General features: G+C 38.1%; 1 pseudogene; it reads right to left on the bottom strand.

Moving 5' to 3' along the window:
* Positions 1–22,881, bottom strand: part of LOC137235737 (uncharacterized) — a 127,177-nt pseudogene that overhangs the window by 40,949 nt on the left and 63,347 nt on the right.

Raw genomic sequence — 22,881 nt, 5'->3', positions numbered from 1 at the left:
CCTCTTAAAATGCTCAGTAACACCTTTCGTTTGATACCCATATCGTACAAACATTCTAGAGTCACCCCTAGCCCACCCTAATGGCGATATCTCGAAAAGGCGTCCACCTATAGACCTCATGCCCACTCCCTCTTAAAATGCTCAGTAACACCTTCCGTTTGATACCCATATCGTACAAACATTCCAGAGTCACCCTTGGTCCACCTTTATAGCGATATCTCGAAACGGCGTCCACCTATGGAACTAAGGATCACTCCTTTTCAAAATACTCATTACCATCTTTCATTTGATACCCATATCATACAAACCACATTCTAGAGTCACCCCTGGCCCACCCTAATGGCGACATTTCGAAAAGGCGTCCACCTATAGACCTAATGCCCACTCCCTCTTAAAATGCTCAGTAACACTTTTCGTTTGATACCCATATCGTACAAACATTCTAGAGTCACCCTTGGTCCACCTTTATGGCGATATCTCGAAAAGGCGTCCACCTATAGAACTAGGGATTACTCCCTTTTAAAATACTCATTACCACCTTTCAGTTGATACCCATATCGTACAAACACATTCTAGAGTCACCCTGGCCCACCCTAATGGCGATATCTCGAAAAGGCGTCCACCTATAGTCCTAATGCCCACTCCCTCTTAAAATGCTCAGTAACACCTTTCGTTTGATATCCATATCGTACAAACATTCTGGAGTCACCCTTGGTCCACCTTTATGGCGATATCTCGAAAAGGCGTCCACCTATAGAACTAAGGATTACTCCCTTTTAAAATACTCATTACCACCTTTCATTTGATACCCATATCGTACAAACACATTCTAGAGACACCCCTGGCCCACCTTTATGGCGATATCTCGAAACGGCGTCCACCTATGGAACTAAGGATCACTCCTTTTCAAAATACTCATTAACAGCTTTCATTTGATACCCATATCGTACAAACATATTCTAGAGTCACCCCTGGTCCACCTTTATGGCGATTTCTCGAAAAGGCGTTCATCTATAGAACTAAAGCCCATTCCCTTTTAAAATACTCATTACCACCTTTCATTTAATACCCATATCGTACAAACACATTCTAGAGTCACCCCTGGTCCACCTTAATGGCGATATCTCGAAAAGGCGTCCACCGATAGACCTAAGGCCCACTCCCTCTTAAAATGCTCAGTAACACCTTTCATTTGATACCCATATCGTACAAACAAATTCTAGAGTCAGCCCTGGTCCACCTTTATGGCGATATCCCTAAATGGCGTCCATCCATAGAACTATGGCCTACTCTCTCTTAAAATACTCTTTAATACCTTCCATTTGATACACATGTCATACAACCACATTCCAGGGTTACCCTAGGTTCATTTTCCTACATGGCGATTTTCCTTATTTTGTCTCCATAGCTCTCAACTGAGTATGTAATGTTCGGTTACACCCGAACTTAGCCTTCCTTACTTGTTTTTATTATTTTCAATAATCGTAAAAAATCATGATTTTTTTTTGATTTTTGTTTTTAATCAATTGAAAAGTAATCATTAAAAATAGAAAATAATGGCAAGAAATCATTAAATGGCGTTTCAAGAAAATAATCAATGGAACGGCTAATCATTACCATTAGTAATCATTATTTAACAGGTCTGGTTCCAAATATGAGCCAAATCGGAACACAAATGCGATTTTTGTGAATATCTCGATCCTTGCGGCACCTAGCGGCGATTTTTTTTCATATTATTGCATTGTCATCGGGTTTTGAACTATACTCCAAGTTTCAAGCCTGTAGCTTATCGGGAAGTTACTTAAATTTCAATTACTAAATTCATGCCAGTCAAATCAACCTAAAGAAAAACGTTTAAAAATAACCTTTATTTTCGGAATCAGGGTGATTTTACATAGGAATTTCGAAATGCCGTCTCTGATGCATTTTGGCTGTAAACCAATGTAATTAGCTTCACTTTATTCACGGAATTACAACGTCAGGGTAATATCGAGACCCTTCCGGGATCATTTCTGGATGGTTTTCGGGATCCGTCCGGCATCCCGTCGGGGTAATTTTGGGACATTTTCGGGACTATTCCGGGATCATTTGGGGACCCTTCCGGCATCATTTCTGGATGGGTTTCGGGATCCGTCCGGCATTCCGTCGGGGTATTTTCAGGAAAAATTATTGATGGTTTCCGGGATCATTACGGGCCTATTTCGGGATCATTTATTTATTTGTTTATTTATTTCAGTCATCGAAACAAGATTTCTTACAGACAATGATCATGTTTACATATTTAATTAAATAGTGCAAATGGCTATCGGTTCATTATAAGAATAAAGCGACCTATGTGAACCCTCAGTAAACTTTCTGGGATTTCTGAGATTAATATTAGATTCCTGTACTCGAAACAGAATAAATATATCTGGGCAGTCAATATTGCCTGATAAAATATTGTAGGCAAATAACAGCGACAGATATGACCTTCTGTCCGCAAGAGATTGTAAGCCAAGGAGTTTCCTCCTTGAGGCGTAACTTGGAATGTCATTTTCGATAAACACTCTTTTCATAGCAAATCTGGTAAATTTCCTCTGGATCATCTCTATTTTATCAGAGTACTTTGTATAGTATGGGTTCCAAATGATCGTATAAAATACTCCGTACCAAAGCAATATAGAGTGTTTTCAGAGTCATATATTCCTTAAAATCTTTGGTGTTCCTGATTATGAAACCCACCATCGAGTACGCTTTAGAAGAGACTAGATCAATATGTTTAGAAAGAGTTAATTTTGTGTCAAAGATAATTCATAAATCCTTAATTTCGGATTTACGCAACAAATCACCGCCATCCAGAGAATAGTTGAAAGTATAGACATATGCGCGGCGGCAATAAGAGACAACGCAGCACTTGCTAATGCGGCAGTTACCCACCGACGTGTGCCGTACGTACGGACATGTGTCGTACGAAACACGTTTGACCGAACCCTCAAGCCCGTAGGAATCAATGTGTGCGTCTGTGTACATGTACATAACATATTTGTGTGTGTATTGTTTACAGATAAGCACTGTTGCCATTGACCAGTTTGCATGCATGCTTATGGAAACATCAACTTTTTCCAATTTAATTTTTGATGTTGTACAAGGCTGGAATTAATATTAAATAAATATAAATAGATTAGATATATATAATCTGCACTTTTACATAATTATTTCGAATTATTTTCACAATTATTCAAACTTTAATTAGGTGTTTTTGCATAAAACTGGTAACGGTCAAAAATTAGCGCACAAAAGTTTACTAGGCAACTCTGTCTAGTGAGAGAGCGATCAGCTGACACGTTCTTACGGAAAAAATCAAAATTGTTTTGATTTCTACGTTCCGGGCTACGTACGTGCGGGCGTTGCACGTCGGTGAGTTTTCGTTTACATTGCATACTCATAAGATAGGTCGTGTCAGCTGACACGTTTTTGGTACGTACGTTCGTGAGTAACTGCCGCATAATGTTTAGGCTTAGGTTATTGATGGTACACCAATTTAAGAAGATGTTTAAGTCTTGCTGAAGTTTTTGGCAATCGAGAAGGCTGTTTATATTGAGGAATATTTTGACATCATCTGCGAACATTAAGCACTTTGACGATATGATATAGGACGGTAAGTCGTTTATGAAGAGTAAGAATAACAGAGGGCCAATGTGAGTTCCTTGAGGAATACACGATGTGGCATAGACTTCAATGTTCGAGCGTATTGAGTTTATTATCACCGACAACTTCCTACCAAAAAGAAAACTTCTGAAAAAGCTCAATAAAGGGCCGGAAACACCAAATTTATTGATCTTCAGTAAAAGAATGTTATGGTCTACTTTATCAAAAGCTTTTGTGAAGTCGGTATATATGACATCGAGTTACGAATATTGTTCCATTGCAGTGATAATGTTGTTTGAAATAAGAGATAGATTAGTGACTATTGATTTACCTGACAAAAACCCATGTTGGTAGCTAGTTAGGGCATGCTGAACATGTTCCAGAACTTTTTTGTTAAGTATGTGATCGAAAATTTTTGGAAAGACCCCCTGCTTTACTATAGCTCGATAGTAGGAGATGCGGCTTTTGTTTCCAGATTTGAAGATGGGTTCAATTGAGCATGACTTCCAACAATCTAAGAATCTTCCTTGGCGTAAACATGTCTTAAAGAGTTTGGTGATTGGTTTTACTAGAGAATCCACGCACCGAATGAAAAATATTAGGGGAAGACCATTAGTGCAGTTGAAGCTTGGTTTAAGGTCTAAGATTGCATCTGCAACATCACCCTCAGTGATAATAAATGCGTCAATAAAATTAAAATCAGTTGGTCTTGAAATTGTAGAAGGAGTGTCTTCGGACTGGTAGCTTTTATAAACTTCTTGAAAAAATGAGGCAAACAGATTGCAAGTCTCTAGCGTAGTATTGGATACACAGCCTTTGTATTCCATTCTATCAGGTATGCCGCATGATTTACGTCTAGAGTTCACGTAATTCCAGAACGAAGACGGATTGAGTTTCAGGCTGTCTTCAGGTTTGGTTATATATTGATTAAAGAGATATTTATGAAGTCTGTCAAATTCGCTTTTATAATTGTTGAAATTATGAAGGTCCACGGGAGACTTTGAGATTCTGTATTTTTTTAGAGCCTTAATTTTAATGTTCTTTAGATGGCTTAATTCCGCGTTGAACCAAGGCGGTTTATTTTTGGGCTTAGAGGATTTCGAAGGAACAAACTTGGTGACGGCATCAGAAAGAATGTCACAAATATTTGTATATATTAAGTCTGGATCTTCTATGAAATCTAAGAAATCCCAGTTCGTGCAATAAAGAGAGTTATTCAATGCATCGAAGTTGGCTTTTCTAAAAGATAATAAGGGTTCGGTGGTCACATTAAGTCGCTGAAAACTTAGAAATTCGAATTTAATAGTTAAAGCTTTATGATGAATTGTGTTACGTGATATAGGTGACAAATTCAATTCACATGCTAATTTGAGATCTTCTGTTGCGAATACTAAATCCAATATTTTATCATTAGAATTTGCAAACTAATTTAAATGTTGAAAATTGTTAGATAAGAAAAAACTAGTGACAGAAGATTCAATATCGGATTTAATATTAAAAGGTAGTAGCCAGCCATTGTCAAATGACCAAATAATGTCAGGTAAGTTAAAATCACCCATAACTATTATCTGCCCATTTAGTGCAACAGATTCACTGACAAATTTTATGTTATTAATATGTTGTTCATAAACATTAAAACTAGAGTTAGGCGGTATATATGATATCAAGATGTAAATATGTTTGTCATTTGAAATTGATACATCTATGCAGACTTGTTCGACTAACATATCAGCAAAGGGCAAAACTAACAAACTGCTATTTAGGCTTGTTTTAGCTGCTAATAACACTCCTCCACCTCGAGCGCAGCCACTAGCAATAGGGCATCTATCATGGCGATAAACAATGTAATGGTTGTCAAAAAACTCGGAGCTAGAAATTTGTGCACAAAGCCAGGTTTCGGTGATAGCAACAATATCATATTCACGTAATGATGAAGCAATCCTAAATTCATTTGATTTTGTTCGTATACCACTTGCATTTTGATAGTATATTGAAAATGATTCAAGTGATATTGAGCCAGTTAGCCCGTTGACATTCTCCGCTCCCTCTTGAAAAGACTGAAATGGACGGATTTTAACATTAGCAGTCCATAGCTTTGCATCAAATATAGCATCATAGTGACATGGAGATACACCGAGTTTGAAGCTTATGCGCCTTAATTCATTGATATTTGCATCTTTCTTCACAAGCGGAAAACACGATAGATGGTCGCGAGTAATCCCAGTGTGCTTTGTAACGTAAGAGATAATATCCTCTCCTTTGACGGTATTTTTAAAATAAGAGAGGTGAATCCATCTTTTCTTAGCAACCACATCAAGCTCCAAATTATCGTTCATACCAACCACGGGGGCGGCATTTAGACTTTTTACGTTATCTGCATTTTTGGCAGTATGGGGTATTTTCCGGCATCATTTCTGTATGGTTTTCGGGATGCCGTTGGGGTAATTTCAGGACTTTTTCGCGAGTAATACGGGATCATTTGGGGACCCTTTCGGCATCATTTCTGGATGGTTTTCGGGATCAGTCCGGGATCCCGTCGGGGTCATTTCGGGGCTATTTCGGGATCATTTGGTGATCTTCCGGCATCATGGTTTACGGTATCCGTCCGGGATTCTCTCAGGGTCATTTCGCGACTATTAGGGGATTATTTGAGGACCTTTCCGGAATAATTTCTGGATGGTTTTCGGTATTCGTCCGGGATCCCGTCGGTGTCTTTTCGGATCATTCGGGGACCCTTCCGGCATCGTTGCTGGATGGTTCTCGGGATTCGTCCGGGATCCAGTTGGGGTCATTTCAGGACTTTTTCGGGATCATTTGGAGTCCCTTCCGGCATCATTTATATTGGTTTTCGGAATCCGTCCGGGATCCCGTCGGGGTAATTTCGGGACTTTTTCGCGACTAATACGGGATCATTTGGGGTCCTTTCCGGCATCATTTTTGGATAGTTTTCGGGATCCGTCCGGGATCCCGTCAGGGTCATTTCGGGACTATTGTGGGATCATTTGAGGACCTTTCCGCCATCATTTCTGGATTGTTTTCGGGATACCGTCGGGGTCCTTTCGGGACTTCTTCGGGACTATTTCGTGATCATTTGGAGTATTTTCCGGCATCATTTCTGTATGGATTTCGGGATCCATCCGGGATCCTGTCGGGGTCATTTCGTGACTTTTTCGGGGTCATTTTGGGTCCCTTCCGGCATAATTTCTGTATGGTTTTCTGGATCCGTCAGGAATCCCGTCGGGGTTATTTCGGGACTTTTTCGGGACTAATACGGGATAATGTGTGGAGTCTTTCGGCAGCATTTCTGGATGGTTTTCGGTATTCGTACGGAATCCCGTCAGGATCATTTCGGGATCATTTAAGGATGGTTTTCACGATTCGTCCGGGATCCCGTCAGTGTAATTTCTGGACTTTTCCGAGACTATTTTGGGACCCTTCCAAGATCATTCGGATTTCCGCATCTGTCCGGGATCAAGTCAGGGTCATTTAGGGATCCGTTCAAGATCCCGTCTGTGTCATTTCGGGACTTATTCGGGACTATTTCGGGATCATTTCTCGATGGTTTTCGGGATCCGTCAAGGTCATTTCGGAAAACTTTCGGGATATGTTGGGGACCCTTTAGGGATCATTTCGTCACTTTTTCTGTATTATTTCGGGATCATTTGGAGACCCTTCCGGCATCATTTCTTGATGGTTTGCCGGATCCGTCAGGGTCATTTTGGGACCATTATGGGATCATTTGGGGACCCTTTCTGGAGAGTCCTTTCAGGATTTTTTTGTTACTTTTTTGGGATAGTTTTGGGACCCTTCCGGGATCATTTCTGGATCCATGCGGGATCCCATCGAGGTCCTTTCTGGACTATTTCGGGATCATTTTCGGAACCTTCCAGGATCATTTCTACATAGTTTTCGCGATCTGTCGTGGATCGCCTCGGGGTCATTTCGGAACTTATTCTGAACTACATATGTCGGAATAATTTAGGGAACCTTCCTGTATATTTTCTGGATGTTACTTGAGATCCGACCGGGAGCCCTGAGGGTCATTACGGAACTTTTCGGGACTATTTCGGGATCATTTTGGTACCCTTCAGGGATCATTTCTGTGTGGTTATCTGGATAATCGTGTCCTTGTCATTTCCGGTTTTTTTGGACTATTCCGGGAGGGTTTGGAGACCCTTCCTATCAGATTATCAGCTGATTTAGTTTCTTGTTTTTACTCAATCACAAAAATAAAATGCATTAGTTAGGAACAAATTTTTAAACAGACAACTGTATGTGTTAACTTTTATATTGACAGTGGAGCAGCAATTAAGAAAATAATCTCGCATAGCACAGCATCTAAATGCATGTTATAGTGTAAGCAGTCTCTGGGGAGAATTAGGACAGGGACAAGCATACATTTATATTGGGTCCCAGGGCATAAGGGAATAGATGGGAATGAAAAAGCGGATGAACAAGCTAAAGAGGGCGCATCCCTTGAAGCTCTCAATTAGACTGGGCGAGAGGAAAGGCGTAGTTTCACGCGCGGGGCTGTAAAGTGTCGAAGATTATTTGTGGGTCTTACCACCTTAGACCAATAAAGTTGCTTCTATCATTAAAAAGAGAGGACTGTAGACTCATGACGGGTATTCTCACTGGACACTGCCCTCTGGCGTCACATGCTTTTAAATTAGGCTTGGTCAGTGATAGCAGATGCAGGAAGTACGGACTGGAGGAGGAAACGATCGAGCACGTTCTGTGCTCTTGCCCTGCGCTTGGCAGGCTGAAACTCCAGGAGTGATACAGCAGTCAGATCTAGAAGCAGAAAGTGGCTTAAGTCCTAGGAAGCTTCTAGTATACGCCAAGAGGAGGGAGTTATTTTATAACATACGTCCTGGTTTTTGATAGGGTTTGTCAGTTGTTCGTTAAAACAAACTTTTGGTAAAACTACGGACTCATTGAATCTTTTTTTATTTCCTCATGGACCGGCCAGTTCAACCTAACCTAACCTTATCCGAAAGGTTTCCGTATCTTCAACCGTCAATCCAATAATAATTGAAGCATTCGTGTCTCTTTGCTTCCATGAGGCATCTCGAGATTCACGAACAGGACTTTCAATGAAATCCCAAACCTTTTCCATCTTCATAATAAGCTGCATTCTATATTTTCACAGCTCGTGTTTATCGCGATATAATGTCGTAATCGCCAACCTTAGATCAGCCATATCGTAAGGTTGGGTTAGATTTAACTGGCCGGTCCATGAGGACATCACGTAGACTTATTGAGTCCGTAGTGTTACCAGAAGTTTGTTTTAACGACCAAACTGAAAAACCCTATCAAAAACGAGGACCTATGTTATAAAATAACTCCGTCCTCTTGGCAAATACTAGAAGCTTCCTAGGATTTCAGCCACTTGCTGCTTCTAGATCTGACAGCTGTGTCACTCCTAACAGCTGGAGTCTTAGCCTGGCAAGTGCAGGGCACGAGCACAGAACAAGCTCGATGGTTTCCTCCTCCAAACAGCACTTCCTAAATCTGCTATCACTGACCAAGCCTAATTTAAATTTATGTGACGCCAGAAGGTAGTGTCCAGTCAGAATACCTGTCATGAGTCTACAGTCCTCTCTTTTTAATGATAGAAGCAACTTTCTTAATCTAAGGTTGTAAGACCTACAGCCCCGCGCATGAACCCACGCCTTTCCCGCTTGGTCGATCATGTGCACCTCTGGCTTTTGCTTAATCTCGCCCAGTCCATTGGGACGTCTACGGAGCAAGCTTCAAGGGATGGGACACTTTTAGCTAGCTCTTCTCTTTTTTCATTCCCATCTATTCCCATATGCCCTGGGATCCAATTTAGATGTATGCTTCTCTCTGTCCCCCTTCTCTCTAGAGACTACTTACACTCTAACATGCACTTAGATGCTGTGCTATGCGAGATTATTGCCTTAATTGCTGCTTGACTGTCAATATAAAAGGTAACACGTTTGCAGCTTAAGCTATTCTCTTCCAGGGTTTCTACTGCTTTGGTTACGGCTAATATTTCCGCTTGGAAAACGCTACAGTAATCCGGCAGCCTGTAGGATCTGCTTATTTCCCGATCAGCATTGTATACCGCAGACCCTACTCCTTCCTCTACTTTGGAACCATCGGTGTACACATGTATCGCCTCGTCCGCCATTTGCGCACCCTTGCGCCAACCGTCCACCTCTATTGTGGCCTTAAGATCTCCCTCGAAGCGCAGATAGGGAATCAGGTAGTCTGTTCGTCTTGTGATTGATGACGCTGTACTACTATGGCCATATGGTCGGCGCTCTAGTTGTCCCGAGGCACCGAGCCTGGTTGCGGTCGTTAATGCATTGTTCTTTGCTACCAGGTCCACAGGTGGAATGTACAGAATGGCATACAGTGCAGCTGTGTGGGTTGTTTTCAGGGCTCCCGTAATGCTAAGCATTGATAGTCTGCATACCCCCTCTAATTTTTTGAGGTATGTTGTTTTTTGTGTGGCTTTCCACCAAACAAGAACTCCATAGTATAGAATAGGGCTTACAATCGCTGTAAAAACACAATGAGAAAGAGAGGGCGATAGGCCCCACGTACACCCCAGCATTCTTTAACATGCATAGAGTGGCGTTGAAATCTTCCTGACCCTCTCCTCCACGTTGAGCTTACATGACAGCTTATTGTCTGGGATGATTCCTAGATATTTTGTGCAAGGTTTATCCTCTAAGGTCACCCCTCCCAACTTAGGCCTGGTCAAATTTCGGACTTTGTACCTCTTTGTAAACAAGACCATATCCGTCTTCTACGCATTGACTTTCAACCCGACATTAGATGCCCAGGTATGAATATCCCGAAGCGCCCGATCCATCAAAGAACTAATCGTTGGAAGGCACTTTCCACTTATGACAATTGCAACGTCATCTGCGTAAGCCGTAAGTACTACGGCCCCTCATCGAATCGCCTGAGCAGATGGTTGATGGCCAGCATCCACAGCAGAGGTGATAGCACCCCTACCTGCGGCGTGCCCCTGTCCACTGATTTCGTGGCCTCGTACAATCCCCATTGTGATGTAATCTTTCTGCAATTTAACATGCAGTCGATCCATCTGATTAAGGCAGGATGTACTTTAATGTAATTAAGACCATCCATAATCGCCAATTTTGCAACATTATTGAAAGCCCCGGCAATGTACAAGAAGACTCCTAGAGCACACTCCTTATATTCCGGGGATTTCTCTATGCTTATTACCACCCTATGCAATGCGGTGTCTAGCCATATCGTACAGTGTCAATAAAATGACCGAACAAACAAATTACAAATGTAAAATATTTCATAATTCTCTATTTTGTAATCATTTTCAAAATTTTTCAGTTTTATAATAAAGTTTCTGACAATTACAAATGAAAACTAGATGTGTATAACAAGCAAAGGTGCTGCAGCTCGTGGGATTTCATAATCTTCGCATTCCACCTGATAGATACGGTAGAGTTGGCTTACGTTAATCCCTTTGGTCCTTAAAGCAGCCATGCACGCGGCTTCAATAGGAAACAATACATCAGGCTGTCGTGTATAAACCCAAACGAGTTCTAAATTTTGGAAGAGAAAATAATGTTATAAATATGTTTATATATGATTTTTGAATGGCATGTAAAATTGTGACTACGTTCGTCCATTTGTGCAGCATTCTTCAAATTTTATTAAAGGTAGAAATGGATTGTTGAACTCTAATCCATTATGTAGACTTTTGGTTCAAAGACTATGTTGAAGATAAGCGTGGGAATGATTTACCCCCATCCCTTTTGGAATTTGGTTTGTTAACGAAATTATTACGATGTTCAGTGTCATTGTTTTTCATGCATTCCAATATTTTGTAGAAAAAATAGCTAAAACATATTGCAAATACATAATACACGAAGCCCAACACTACAGCTGTCTTTTGCTTAATGTTAATTTGAGAGTTGGTGAAAATCTCATATTAAAAACTTGCCTACCAATTGTTGTTTGAGTTTCTTTTTAGAGCTAACGTGTCAGATTTGAGAACAAGGCTAACGTTAATTTGGGATTTTTAATTAGAATTCCCAAACCCATCACAAACATTATGAATGAACAATGCAGAGAATCAAATTGGGATCCAAATTTTTCTACAACTTTTGAGAATTTTTGTTCTGTTCCTTTCTCGGAAAAATTGCCAATTGAAACTTATTGTAATAGTATTGGCGCTACTTTTCTCTTCTCTGCTATGCTGCCGAAGGCTTCCACAAAATAAATTAAAAGCGCTATTCTGTGCACTTGGACAAATTCACCATCTTGCTTATTTGTTATATGTCAAGTTTGACAATTTATCAAGTAGATAATTGCTACTTTATGTAAAAAATAAAAAGGTTTTTCGCTGACAAATTGTCAATAAGTCAAACGCTCTTGTTAATTTAATTTATAGGGATAAATTTAAACTAGAATTCTGTTATTGTGCGATCGAGAGAAAATGGAAGAAGATTTATTACTTTTGCTATTATTGTGCGAGGACCCTTCTTGATTGGATTTTTGGGGTAATTTCTGGGTGGTTTTTGAAACTCCCTCGGGGTCCTCCCTGGGTCATTTGGGGGTCGTTCCGGGATCTTTTCGGAGACTCTCTCGGGGTAATTCGGGTTCTTCCGGGATGGTTTTGGGGAGTCCCCAATGTCCACCAAATTAACTCGAGGGAGTCCCCATAACCATTCCGGAAGGTCCTCCAAATTACCCCAAGGGACCCCAATGGAATCCCCAAAATCATTTCAGAATGTCCCCCAAATGTCGCCGAGGAAGTCCCCAAAAAAATCCCAGAACGACCCCTAAAAGACCCCGAGGGAGTCCCCAAAACCATCCCGGAATGTCTCCCAAATCACCCCAAGGGAGTCTTCATAACCATACCGGAAGGTACCCCAAATTACACCGAAGAAGTCCCCAAAACCATCCCAGAATGTGCCCCAAATGACCCCGAGAGAGTCCCCAAAAAGATCCCGGAACGACCCGCAAATGAACCCGACGGAGTCGCCAAAACCTCCCCGGAAATATACCGAGGGAGTCCCCATAAACATCCCGGAACGACCCCTAAATGACCCTGAGGGAGTCCCCAAAATGATCCAGGAATAACCCCCAAATGACCCGAGGGAGTCCCCAAAGTCATGCCGAAATGACCCCCAAAAATCCAGCGGATTATTTTTTCCTATTTCCATTTCGGGGTTAGCAGCATAAAATGAGACATATTGCTCCAATTGCTCATGCGTAGCACGTTCCACTTTTGATTTCCTTGAAAAAACTATGATTTTAAAATATTTGTTACAAAAAATAATGAACAATACTAACTTATGTTTTTTCGTCTTACGTTTTTTCCATTTCACGATTCTTGCACTAAACAGCTGATTTCTGTTTACTTTATTTAGTTCACCACAATATGATGAAAAGCACAAGTAGTTTGATAAATTATTAAAAATGTATTTGATAAAAATAAGTAGCCATAAAGGAGTAAAAAAATTTAAGAACTTATAAAATTTGTTAATAAAAAGAAAAATAGAAATAGATAAAAAACTTGATTTAATTAAAACGAGTACAAATATTTGATAAAAAAATTCGAAAAATAACTTTTTTATTTAGAAGTAGTAAAATAAATAAACAAAGAATTTGTTTGGAAATAATTAGTAAACACAAGCAAGGAAGTCTAAGTTCGGGTGAAACCAAACATTACATACCCAGCTGTACACTTGAAATGCTGTTGTTGTTTGTTTTGTGTTCTTAATATTGTTACAAGGCTGCATGTGGTGTGTACATATGGTTCTATTCTGAACTAATTCTTCTTCGAGTTATGGCTCCCGAAACTTGGGAAATGAAATGCTATTCATATAAAGCTATTTTTTGAAACGATATGGCTTATTTTATTTGTTCACGACCCTTTTAAAAATCTTTTATATAAAAGTGGGCGTGGCCCTTTACCGATTTCATTAATTCTTCTTCAAAGCATTCCTTATAGTAAAGGCAACCTCTCTGCCGAATTTTTTTACGATAGGTTTCACGATTTTTGATTTATGATTAATAATATTTGTAAAATTGATTTTATCACAAGTGGGCAGTACCACGCCCATTTTAAAAAATTTTTGAAAATTTTCACACGTCAAGTTCTAACATTCTAGGTGTATTATTTACGAAATAATCAAAAAGCAAGTAAGGAAGGTTAAGTTCGGGTTTAACCGAACATTACATACTCAGTTGAGAGCTATGGTGACAACATAAGGGAAAATAACCATGTAGGAAAATGAACCGAGGGAAACCCTGGAATGTGTTTGTATGACATGTGTATCAAATGAAAGATATTAAAGAGTATTTTAAGAGGGAGTGGGCTATAGTTCTATAGGTGGACGCAATTTAGGGATATAGCCATAAAGGTGGATCAGGGTTGACTCTAGAATGCGTTTGTACGATATGGGTATCAAATGAAAGGTATTAATGAGTATTTTAAAAGGGCGTGGACCTAAGTTCTATAGATGGACGCCTTTTCGAGAAATCGCCGTAAAGATGGACCAGGGGTGACTCTAGAATGCGTTTGTACGATATGGGTATCAAATGAAAGGTGTTAATGATTATTTTAAAAGGGCGTGGGGCTTAGTTCTATAGGTGGACCCCTTTTCGAGATATCGCCATAAAGGTGGACCAGGGGTGACTCTAGAATTCGTTTGTGCAATATGGGTATCAAACGAAAGGAGTTAATGAGTATTTTAAGAGGGAGTGGGCCTTAGTTCTATAGGTGGACGCATTTTCGAGGTATCGCAATAAAGGTGGACCAGGGGTGACTCTAGACTTTGTTTGTACAATATGGGTATCAAATGAAAGGTTTTAATGAGTATTTTTAAAAGGGAGTGGGCCTTCGTTTATAGGTGTTCGCCTTTTCGAGATATCGCCATAAAGGTGGGCCAGGGGTGACTTTAGAATTTGTTTGTATGATATGGGTATCAAATGAAAGGCGTTGTTGATTATTATTTAAAAAGCGCGTGGGGCTTAGTTCTATAGGTGGACCCCTTTTCGAGATATCGCCATAAAGGTGGACCAGGGGTGACTCTAGAATTCGTTTGTGCAATATGGGTATCAAACGAAAGGAGTTAATGAGTATTTTAAGAGGGAGTGGGCCTTAGTTCTATAGGTGGACGCCTTTTCGAGATATCGCCATAAAGATGGACCAGGTGTGACTCTAGAATGCGTTTGTACGATATGGGTATCAAATGAAAGGTGTTAATGAGTATTTTAAAAGGGAGTAATCCTTAGTTCCATAGGTGGACGCCGTTTCGAGATATCGCCAAAAAGGTGGGCCAGGGGTGACTCTAGAATTCGTTTGTGCAATATGGGTATCAAACGAAAGGAGTTAATGAGTATTTTAAGAGGGAGTGGGCCTTTCTGGACCAGGGGTGACTCTAGACTTTGTTTGTACGATATGGGTATCAAATGAAAGGTGTTAATGAGTATTTTAAAAGGGAGTGGGCCTTAGTTCTATAGGTGGACGCCTTTTCGAGGTATCGCAATAAAGGTGGGCCAGGGGTGACTCTAGACTTTGTTTGTGCGATATGGGTATCAAATGAAAGGTGTTAATGAGTATTTTTAAAAGGGAGTGGTGGTAGTTGTATATGTGAAGGCGTTTTCCAGATATCGACCAAAATGTGGACCAGGGTGACCCAGAACATCATCTGTTGGATACCGCTAATTTATTTATATATGTAATACCTGCCAAGATTTTAAGGGTTTTTTATTTCGCCCTGCAGAACGTTTTCATTTTCTTCTACTTACTATGGTAGGTGTCACAACCATTTTATAAAGTTTTTTCTAAAGTTATATTTCGCGTCAATAAAGCAATCCAATTTCCTTACCATATTTCATCCGTTTTTTCGTATTTGGTATAGAATTATGGCATTTTCTTCATTTTTCGTAATTTTCGATATCGAAAAAGTGGGCGTGGTCATAGTCGGATTTCGTTCATTTTTCATGCCAAGATAAAGTGAGTTCAGATAAGTACGTGAACTGAGTTTAGTAAAGATATATCGATTTTTGCTCAAGTTATCGTGTTAACGGCTATGCGGAAGGACAGACGGACGACTGTGTATAAAAACTGGGCGTAACATCAACCGATTTCGCCAATTTTAACAGAAAACAGTTAACGTCATAAAATCTATGCCCCTACCAAATTTCAAAGGGATTGGTAAATTTTTGCTCGACTTATGGCATTAAAAGTATCCTAGACAAATTAAATGAAAAAGGGCGGAGCCACGCCCATTTTTAAATTTTCTTTTATTTTTGTATTTTGTTGCACCATATCATTACTGGAGTTGAATCTTGACATAATTTACTTATATATTGTAAAGATATTAAATTTTTTGTTAAAATTTTACTTTAAAAAAAATTTTTTTTAAAAGTGGGCGTGGTCCTTCTCCGATTTTGCTAATTTTTATTAATCGTACATATAGTAATAAGAGTAACGTTCGTGCCAAATTTCATCATGATATCTTCAACGACTGCCAAATTACAGCTTGCAAAATTTTTAAATTGCCTTCTTTTAAAAGTGGGCGGTGCCACGCCCATTGTCCAAGATTTTACTAATTTTCTATTTTGCGTCATAATTTCAACTCATCTACCAAGTTTCGTCGCTTTATCGGTCTTTTATAATGAATTATCGCACTTTTTCGGTTTTTCGAAATTTTCGATATCGAAAAAGTGGGCGTGGTTATAGTCCGATATCGTTCATTTTAAATAGCGATCTGATATGAGTGCTCAGGAACCTACATACCAAATTTCATCAAGATACCTCAAAATTTACTCAAGTTATCGTGTTAAGGGACGGACGGACGGACGGACATGGCTCAATCAAATTTTTTTTCGATCCTGATTATTTTGATATATGTAAGTCTATATCTATCTCGATTCCTTTATATATGTACAACCAACCGTTATCCAATCAAACTTAATATACTCTGTGAGCTCTGCTTAACTGAGTATAAAAATGTTATATATATAAAAAGTGGGCGTGGTTACCATCCGATGTCGCACATTTTCAATACCAATCTATTCTGGGTCCAGATATGCTCGTGTACCAAATTTGGTGAAGATATCTCAATATTTACTCAAGTTATCGTGTTAACGCATCGACGGACGGACGGACGGACGGACGGACATGGCTCAATCACATTTTTTCGACACTGATGATTTTGATACGAGTATACGGAAATCTATATCTATCTTGGTTCCTTTATACCTGTAAAACCAGCCGTTATCCAATCAAAGTTATAATACTCTGCGTACAAGTACAGCTGAGTATAAAAACTAAGTAATTTTTTGAAATGAGTATAAACAAGTAAGAACGGGACTGTCTTCGGCTGTGCCAAAGACTTCATACCTTTCATGAATGGGGCTGAACAATAATCTTATCCCGTTCATAATCTCCGAATAATCGGATGTATAAGCTAAGAAATATATAGTGAACAGATCTACATACCTTAACGATTTTTTAGATAAATATAAAATAAAAAACGGGTAGGTACTTTGTGTGAGGATGCAAAGTTTCAGGTTTTTTGTGGTCTGCGTGTAAAAACTATGACTACGAATCACGTATTTCAAAAATATATGACGAAAACGTAACTATTTGATCAAATTTGATGAATTTTGAAGATTCTAGCCGTAAAAAAGGGGTCAAAATGACAGTTTATATGAAGTATATAATATATATACGACCGATCTCTATGATTTTTTCAGACAACAATATATGCTATATACGTAAGCATTTTGTGAAATTTGAAGCTTCTAACTGTTAAAATGGGGCAGAAATTGCGCAAAGTTTCTTATCTGAACAATCGGTTGTATGAGATATATACTATGTGTACCACCGATCTCAATGATTTTTTCAGACATCAATATATGCTATACACGTAAGCAGTTGGTGAAATTTGAAGCTTCTAGCTGTTAAAATGGGGCCGAAATCGTAAAAAAAATATATATATATTATATATATATACTATATATACCATCATATATATATTATATATATCACCGATCTCTATGATTTTTTGACACAACAATACATACTATATACGTAAGCAATCGGTGAAATGTGAAGCTTATAACTGTTAAAATGGGGAAGAAATTGCGCAAAGCTTCTTATCTGAACAATCGGTTGTATGGGATATATACTATATATACCACCGGTATCTATGATTTTCTCAGACAACAATATATGCTATACACGTAAGCATTTGGTGAAATTTGAACATATCTAAACGATTTTTAAGATAAATATAAAATAAAAAATAGGTAGGTAATCTGTGTGAGGATGCAAAGCTTCACGTTTTTTGTGGTCTGCATGTAAAAACTATGGCTACGAATCACGTATTTCAAAAATATATGACGTAAACGTAACTATTTGATGAAATTTGATGAATCTTGAAGCTTCTAGCCGTAAAAAAGGGGTCAATATGACAGTTTATATGAAGTATATAATATATATACCACCGATCTCTATGATTTTTTCAGACAACAATATATGCTATATACGAAAGCATTTTGTGAAATTTGAAGCTTCTAACTGTTAAAACGGGGCAGAAATTGCGCAAAGTTTCTTATCTGAACAATCGGTTGTATGAGATATATACTATGTATATCACCGATCTCAATGATTTTTTCAGACATCAATATATGCTATACACGTAAGCAGTTGGTGAAATTTGAAGCTTCTAGCTGTTAAAATGGGGTAGAAATTGCGAAAAGTTTCTTATCTGAACAATCGGTTGTATGAGATATATACTATATATAGAACCGATCTCTATGATTTTTTGAGACAACAATATATGCTATATACGTAAGCAATCAGTGAAATTTGAAGCTTATAGCTGTTAAAATGGGGTAGAAATTGGGAAAAGTTTCTTATCTGAACAATCGGTTGTATGAGATATATACTATATATACAACCGATCTCTATGATTTTTTCAGACAACAATATATGCTATATACGTAAGCAATCGGTGAAATTTGAAGCTTATAGCTGTTAAAATGGGGTAGAAATTGCGAAAAGTTTCTTATCTGAACAATCGGTTGTATGAGATATATACTATATATACAACCGATCTCTATGATTTTTTCAGACAACAATATATGCTATATAAGTAAATATTCGGTGAAATTTGAAGCTTCTAGCTATTAAAATGAGGCTAAAATTTGCGAAAATATATATATATATACTATATATATATGCTATATATACCACCATATATATACTATATATACCACCGATCTTTATGATTTTTTCAGACAACAATATATGCTATATACGTAAGCATTCGCTGAAATTTGAAGCCTCTAGCTCTTAAAATAGGGCAGTAATTACGAAAAGTTCCTTATCTGAACAATCGGTTGTGGGGGATATATACTATATATACGACCGATCTCATAAATTTTTTCAGGCAACAATATGTTCAATATACGAAAGTATATGGTGAAGTTTGAAGCTTCAATCTGTTAAATTGGGTAAGATATTACAAAAATCCTCTTTTTCTGAAAAATCGGTCGTATGGAGGATATATGCTATAGTGGTCCGATCCGGTCGGTTCCGACAAATGTCTAATCGGACACCCAAATACACCTGCTCACCAAATTTTATCAAGATATCTCAAAAATTGAGGGACTAGTTTGCATACAAACAGACAGACGGACAGACGGACAGACGGACATGGCTAAAACAACTCAGCTCTTCAACCTGATTATTTCGGTATACTTAATGGTGGGTCTATCTATTTTCCTTTAAGGACTTACAATTTTCGGTTTCGTGACGAACTTAATATACCATTTCATTTTCATGAAAGGTATAAAAATAGGTAGGTAATCTGTGTGAGGATGCAAAGCTTCACGTTTTTTGTGGTCTGCATGTAAAAACTATGGCTACGAATCACGTATTTCAAAAATATATGACGTAAACGTAACTATTTGATGAAATTTGATGAATCTTGAAGCTTCTAGCCGTAAAAAAGGGGTCAATATGACAGTTTATATGAAGTATATAATATATATACCACCGATCTCTATGATTTTTTCAGACAACAATATATGCTATATACGAAAGCATTTTGTGAAATTTGAAGCTTCTAACTGTTAAAACGGGGCAGAAATTGCGCAAAGTTTCTTATCTGAACAATCGGTTGTATGAGATATATACTATGTATATCACCGATCTCAATGATTTTTTCAGACATCAATATATGCTATACACGTAAGCAGTTGGTGAAATTTGAAGCTTCTAGCTGTTAAAATGGGGTAGAAATTGCGAAAAGTTTCTTATCTGAACAATCGGTTGTATGAGATATATACTATATATAGAACCGATCTCTATGATTTTTTGAGACAACAATATATGCTATATACGTAAGCAATCAGTGAAATTTGAAGCTTATAGCTGTTAAAATGGGGTAGAAATTGCGAAAAGTTTCTTATCTGAACAATCGGTTGTATGAGATATATACTATATATACAACCGATCTCTATGATTTTTTCAGACAACAATATATGCTATATACGTAAGCAATCGGTGAAATTTGAAGCTTATAGCTGTTAAAATGGGGTAGAAATTGCGAAAAGTTTCTTATCTGAACAATCGGTTGTATGAGATATATACTATATATACAACCGATCTCTATGATTTTTTCAGACAACAATATATGCTATATAAGTAAATATTCGGTGAAATTTGAAGCTTCTAGCTATTAAAATGGGGCTAAAATTTGCGAAAATATATATATATATACTATATATATATGCTATATATACCACCATATATATACTATATATACCACCGATCTTTATGATTTTTTCAGACAACAATATATGCTATATACGTAAGCATTCGCTGAAATTTGAAGCCTCTAGCTCTTAAAATAGGGCAGTAATTACGAAAAGTTCCTTATCTGAACAATCGGTTGTGGGGGATATATACTATATATACGATCGATCTCATAAATTTTTTCAGGCAACAATATGTTCAATATACGAAAGTATATGGTGAAGTTTGAAGCTTCAATCTGTTAAATTGGGTAAGATATTACAAAAATCCTCTTTTTCTGAAAAATCGGTCGTATGGAGGATATATGCGATAGTGGTCCGATCCGGTCGGTTCCGACAAATGTCTAATCGGACACCCAAATACACCTGCTCTCCAAATTTTATCAAGATATCTCAAAAATTGAGGGACTAGTTTGCATACAAACAGACAGACGGACAGACGGACAGACGGACAGACGGACAGACGGACATGGCTAAAACAACTCAGCTCTTCAACCTGATTATTTCGGTATACTTAATGGTGGGTCTATCTATTTTCCTTTAAGGACTTACAATTTTCGGTTTCGTGACGAACTTAATATACCATTTCATTTTCATGAAAGGTATAAAAATAAAAACAAGTAATTAGTAACAAGAACAAAAAAATTCATAAAATTTGTGAAAATTTAACAAAGTAGAACGAAGCCTTGATTTCATTAAAATTAGTAAAGAATATTGGTAAAAAAAATTTATTTAAAAGAAGAAAGAAATATGTAAATTTAGAAAAAAACTTATAAAAATAAAAATAATTAGTAAAAAACGGCACTAGGGGCTCATTCATCCTATTTGACGTCCTCACGGATCGGCCAGATCAACTATACATTGCAATACATTTTAAAATACATGTCATGTATGTGAGAGAGTCGTATTAGCGTGAGCTCCTATATCTTCTTTACTGCCTTTGTGGCATAGAGAATGAGAATAAGTTGGCGAAAATAATTTTTAGTAAAATAAGAATTGTACAACTGATTTTCCACCAATAAGAAAACCGCTTCTATTTATATTTATATCGCTCAAATGATCTTGCAGACCATTAGCTTTCGGTGACGAACATGCTTAATAGGGACCTGGTCTGGCGGCGTTCGGACACACACAAAAATCGAAATTTAGTCAAATCAAAACTTACTAACCAGCATGCCCCGATTGAAAATTCTGGCAGGCATAGATGATAAGTTTCTCTGAATCAAGAGTTAGAACTTTGTACCTAAGATTATTCCAATCAATCTCTTCAGTTCCGGGATTAGCTGCAAAATATAAATAAAATTTATAGTTTAAATTTCTTAGAAAGATATGATTATAATAACATACCTCTTGGCCAATATGTAATTCGAAATTGTCCTGCACAATTCGAAGGGAATTTAAGTGATCCGATGCTAGCAATTCGGGTCTGCCTAGTAATTATGAAAAAAATGTGTTAAGCTGCTGTGTATATTTTCAAAGTAAACAACAAGAAGAGTATGTGAACGCTACTGCGAGTTTAAAGAGAAAGTGAGACGCCTTTGCAGGAGGAAAAAAGCATAGGCAGAAAGGCATGAGTGTGAGGAGCATGAGCTGTTAGTCACCACGAATGACGCCTGCATGTTTTAGCAAACAAATTAGACGACAGACGAAAAGTTCTTAGTCCGGGGTAAAATACTGTCAGAATGAAAACGGTTACCTTTTAACCGATGTTCAGAGAGCACTTAGATTGTGCAGGGAACACTTCTCTGACCTTCCAAATGGAGACAGCGATGTACCTATCGCCCAACTTTGAGCCCGCAATCGATAAACTTATGTTCCTCCGCCCGACTATGACGAAATCAGAATATCAATAGCCAGATTAAAAAACAAAAAGACCTCGGACGATCAGTGACGTAGTGAGGTTTTCTTGCGCCCGGAAAAAATATTTTTTTGGTTTGCCCGCAAAACTAACGTTGAGCAACACCATCAGCTCAGTTAGAATTGGTAAAACCCTCTTCGAGTCGTTCGAAACTAAACGAGGTTTCAGAGAGGGTGACCCTCTATCGTGCGATTTCTTTAATTCGTTGCTGGAGAAAATTCTACTAGCTGCAGAATTTAATTGCTCTGGAAAAATCTAATTCTAATCTATCTAATCTAATATCTAATCTAATATCTAATCTAATCTAATCTAATATATATTATAAATGGGAAAGTTTGGATGTTAAGATGTTTGGATGTTTGGATGTTTGGATGTTTGTCCAGACGTTTGTCTTTGTGACTCAATAACGCAAGAACGGCTGGACCGATTTGGATGAAATTTTGCACACATATAGCCAATAGTCTAGAAGGATCTACTAGCTATATATTTTTCAAAAGGGGCGTGGTCCCCGCCCCCTAGGAACAGTTATAATTTAATTATTATATTTTTTCGTCTTTGCGACTGAATCACGCCAGAATGGCTACACG

The sequence above is a fragment of the Eurosta solidaginis genome, unplaced genomic scaffold, assembly GCF_040869045.1.
Source record: "Eurosta solidaginis isolate ZX-2024a unplaced genomic scaffold, ASM4086904v1 ctg00001059.1, whole genome shotgun sequence".
Lineage (NCBI taxonomy): Eukaryota > Metazoa > Arthropoda > Insecta > Diptera > Tephritidae > Eurosta > Eurosta solidaginis.
This window is presented reverse-complemented; position numbering and strand designations above follow the sequence as displayed.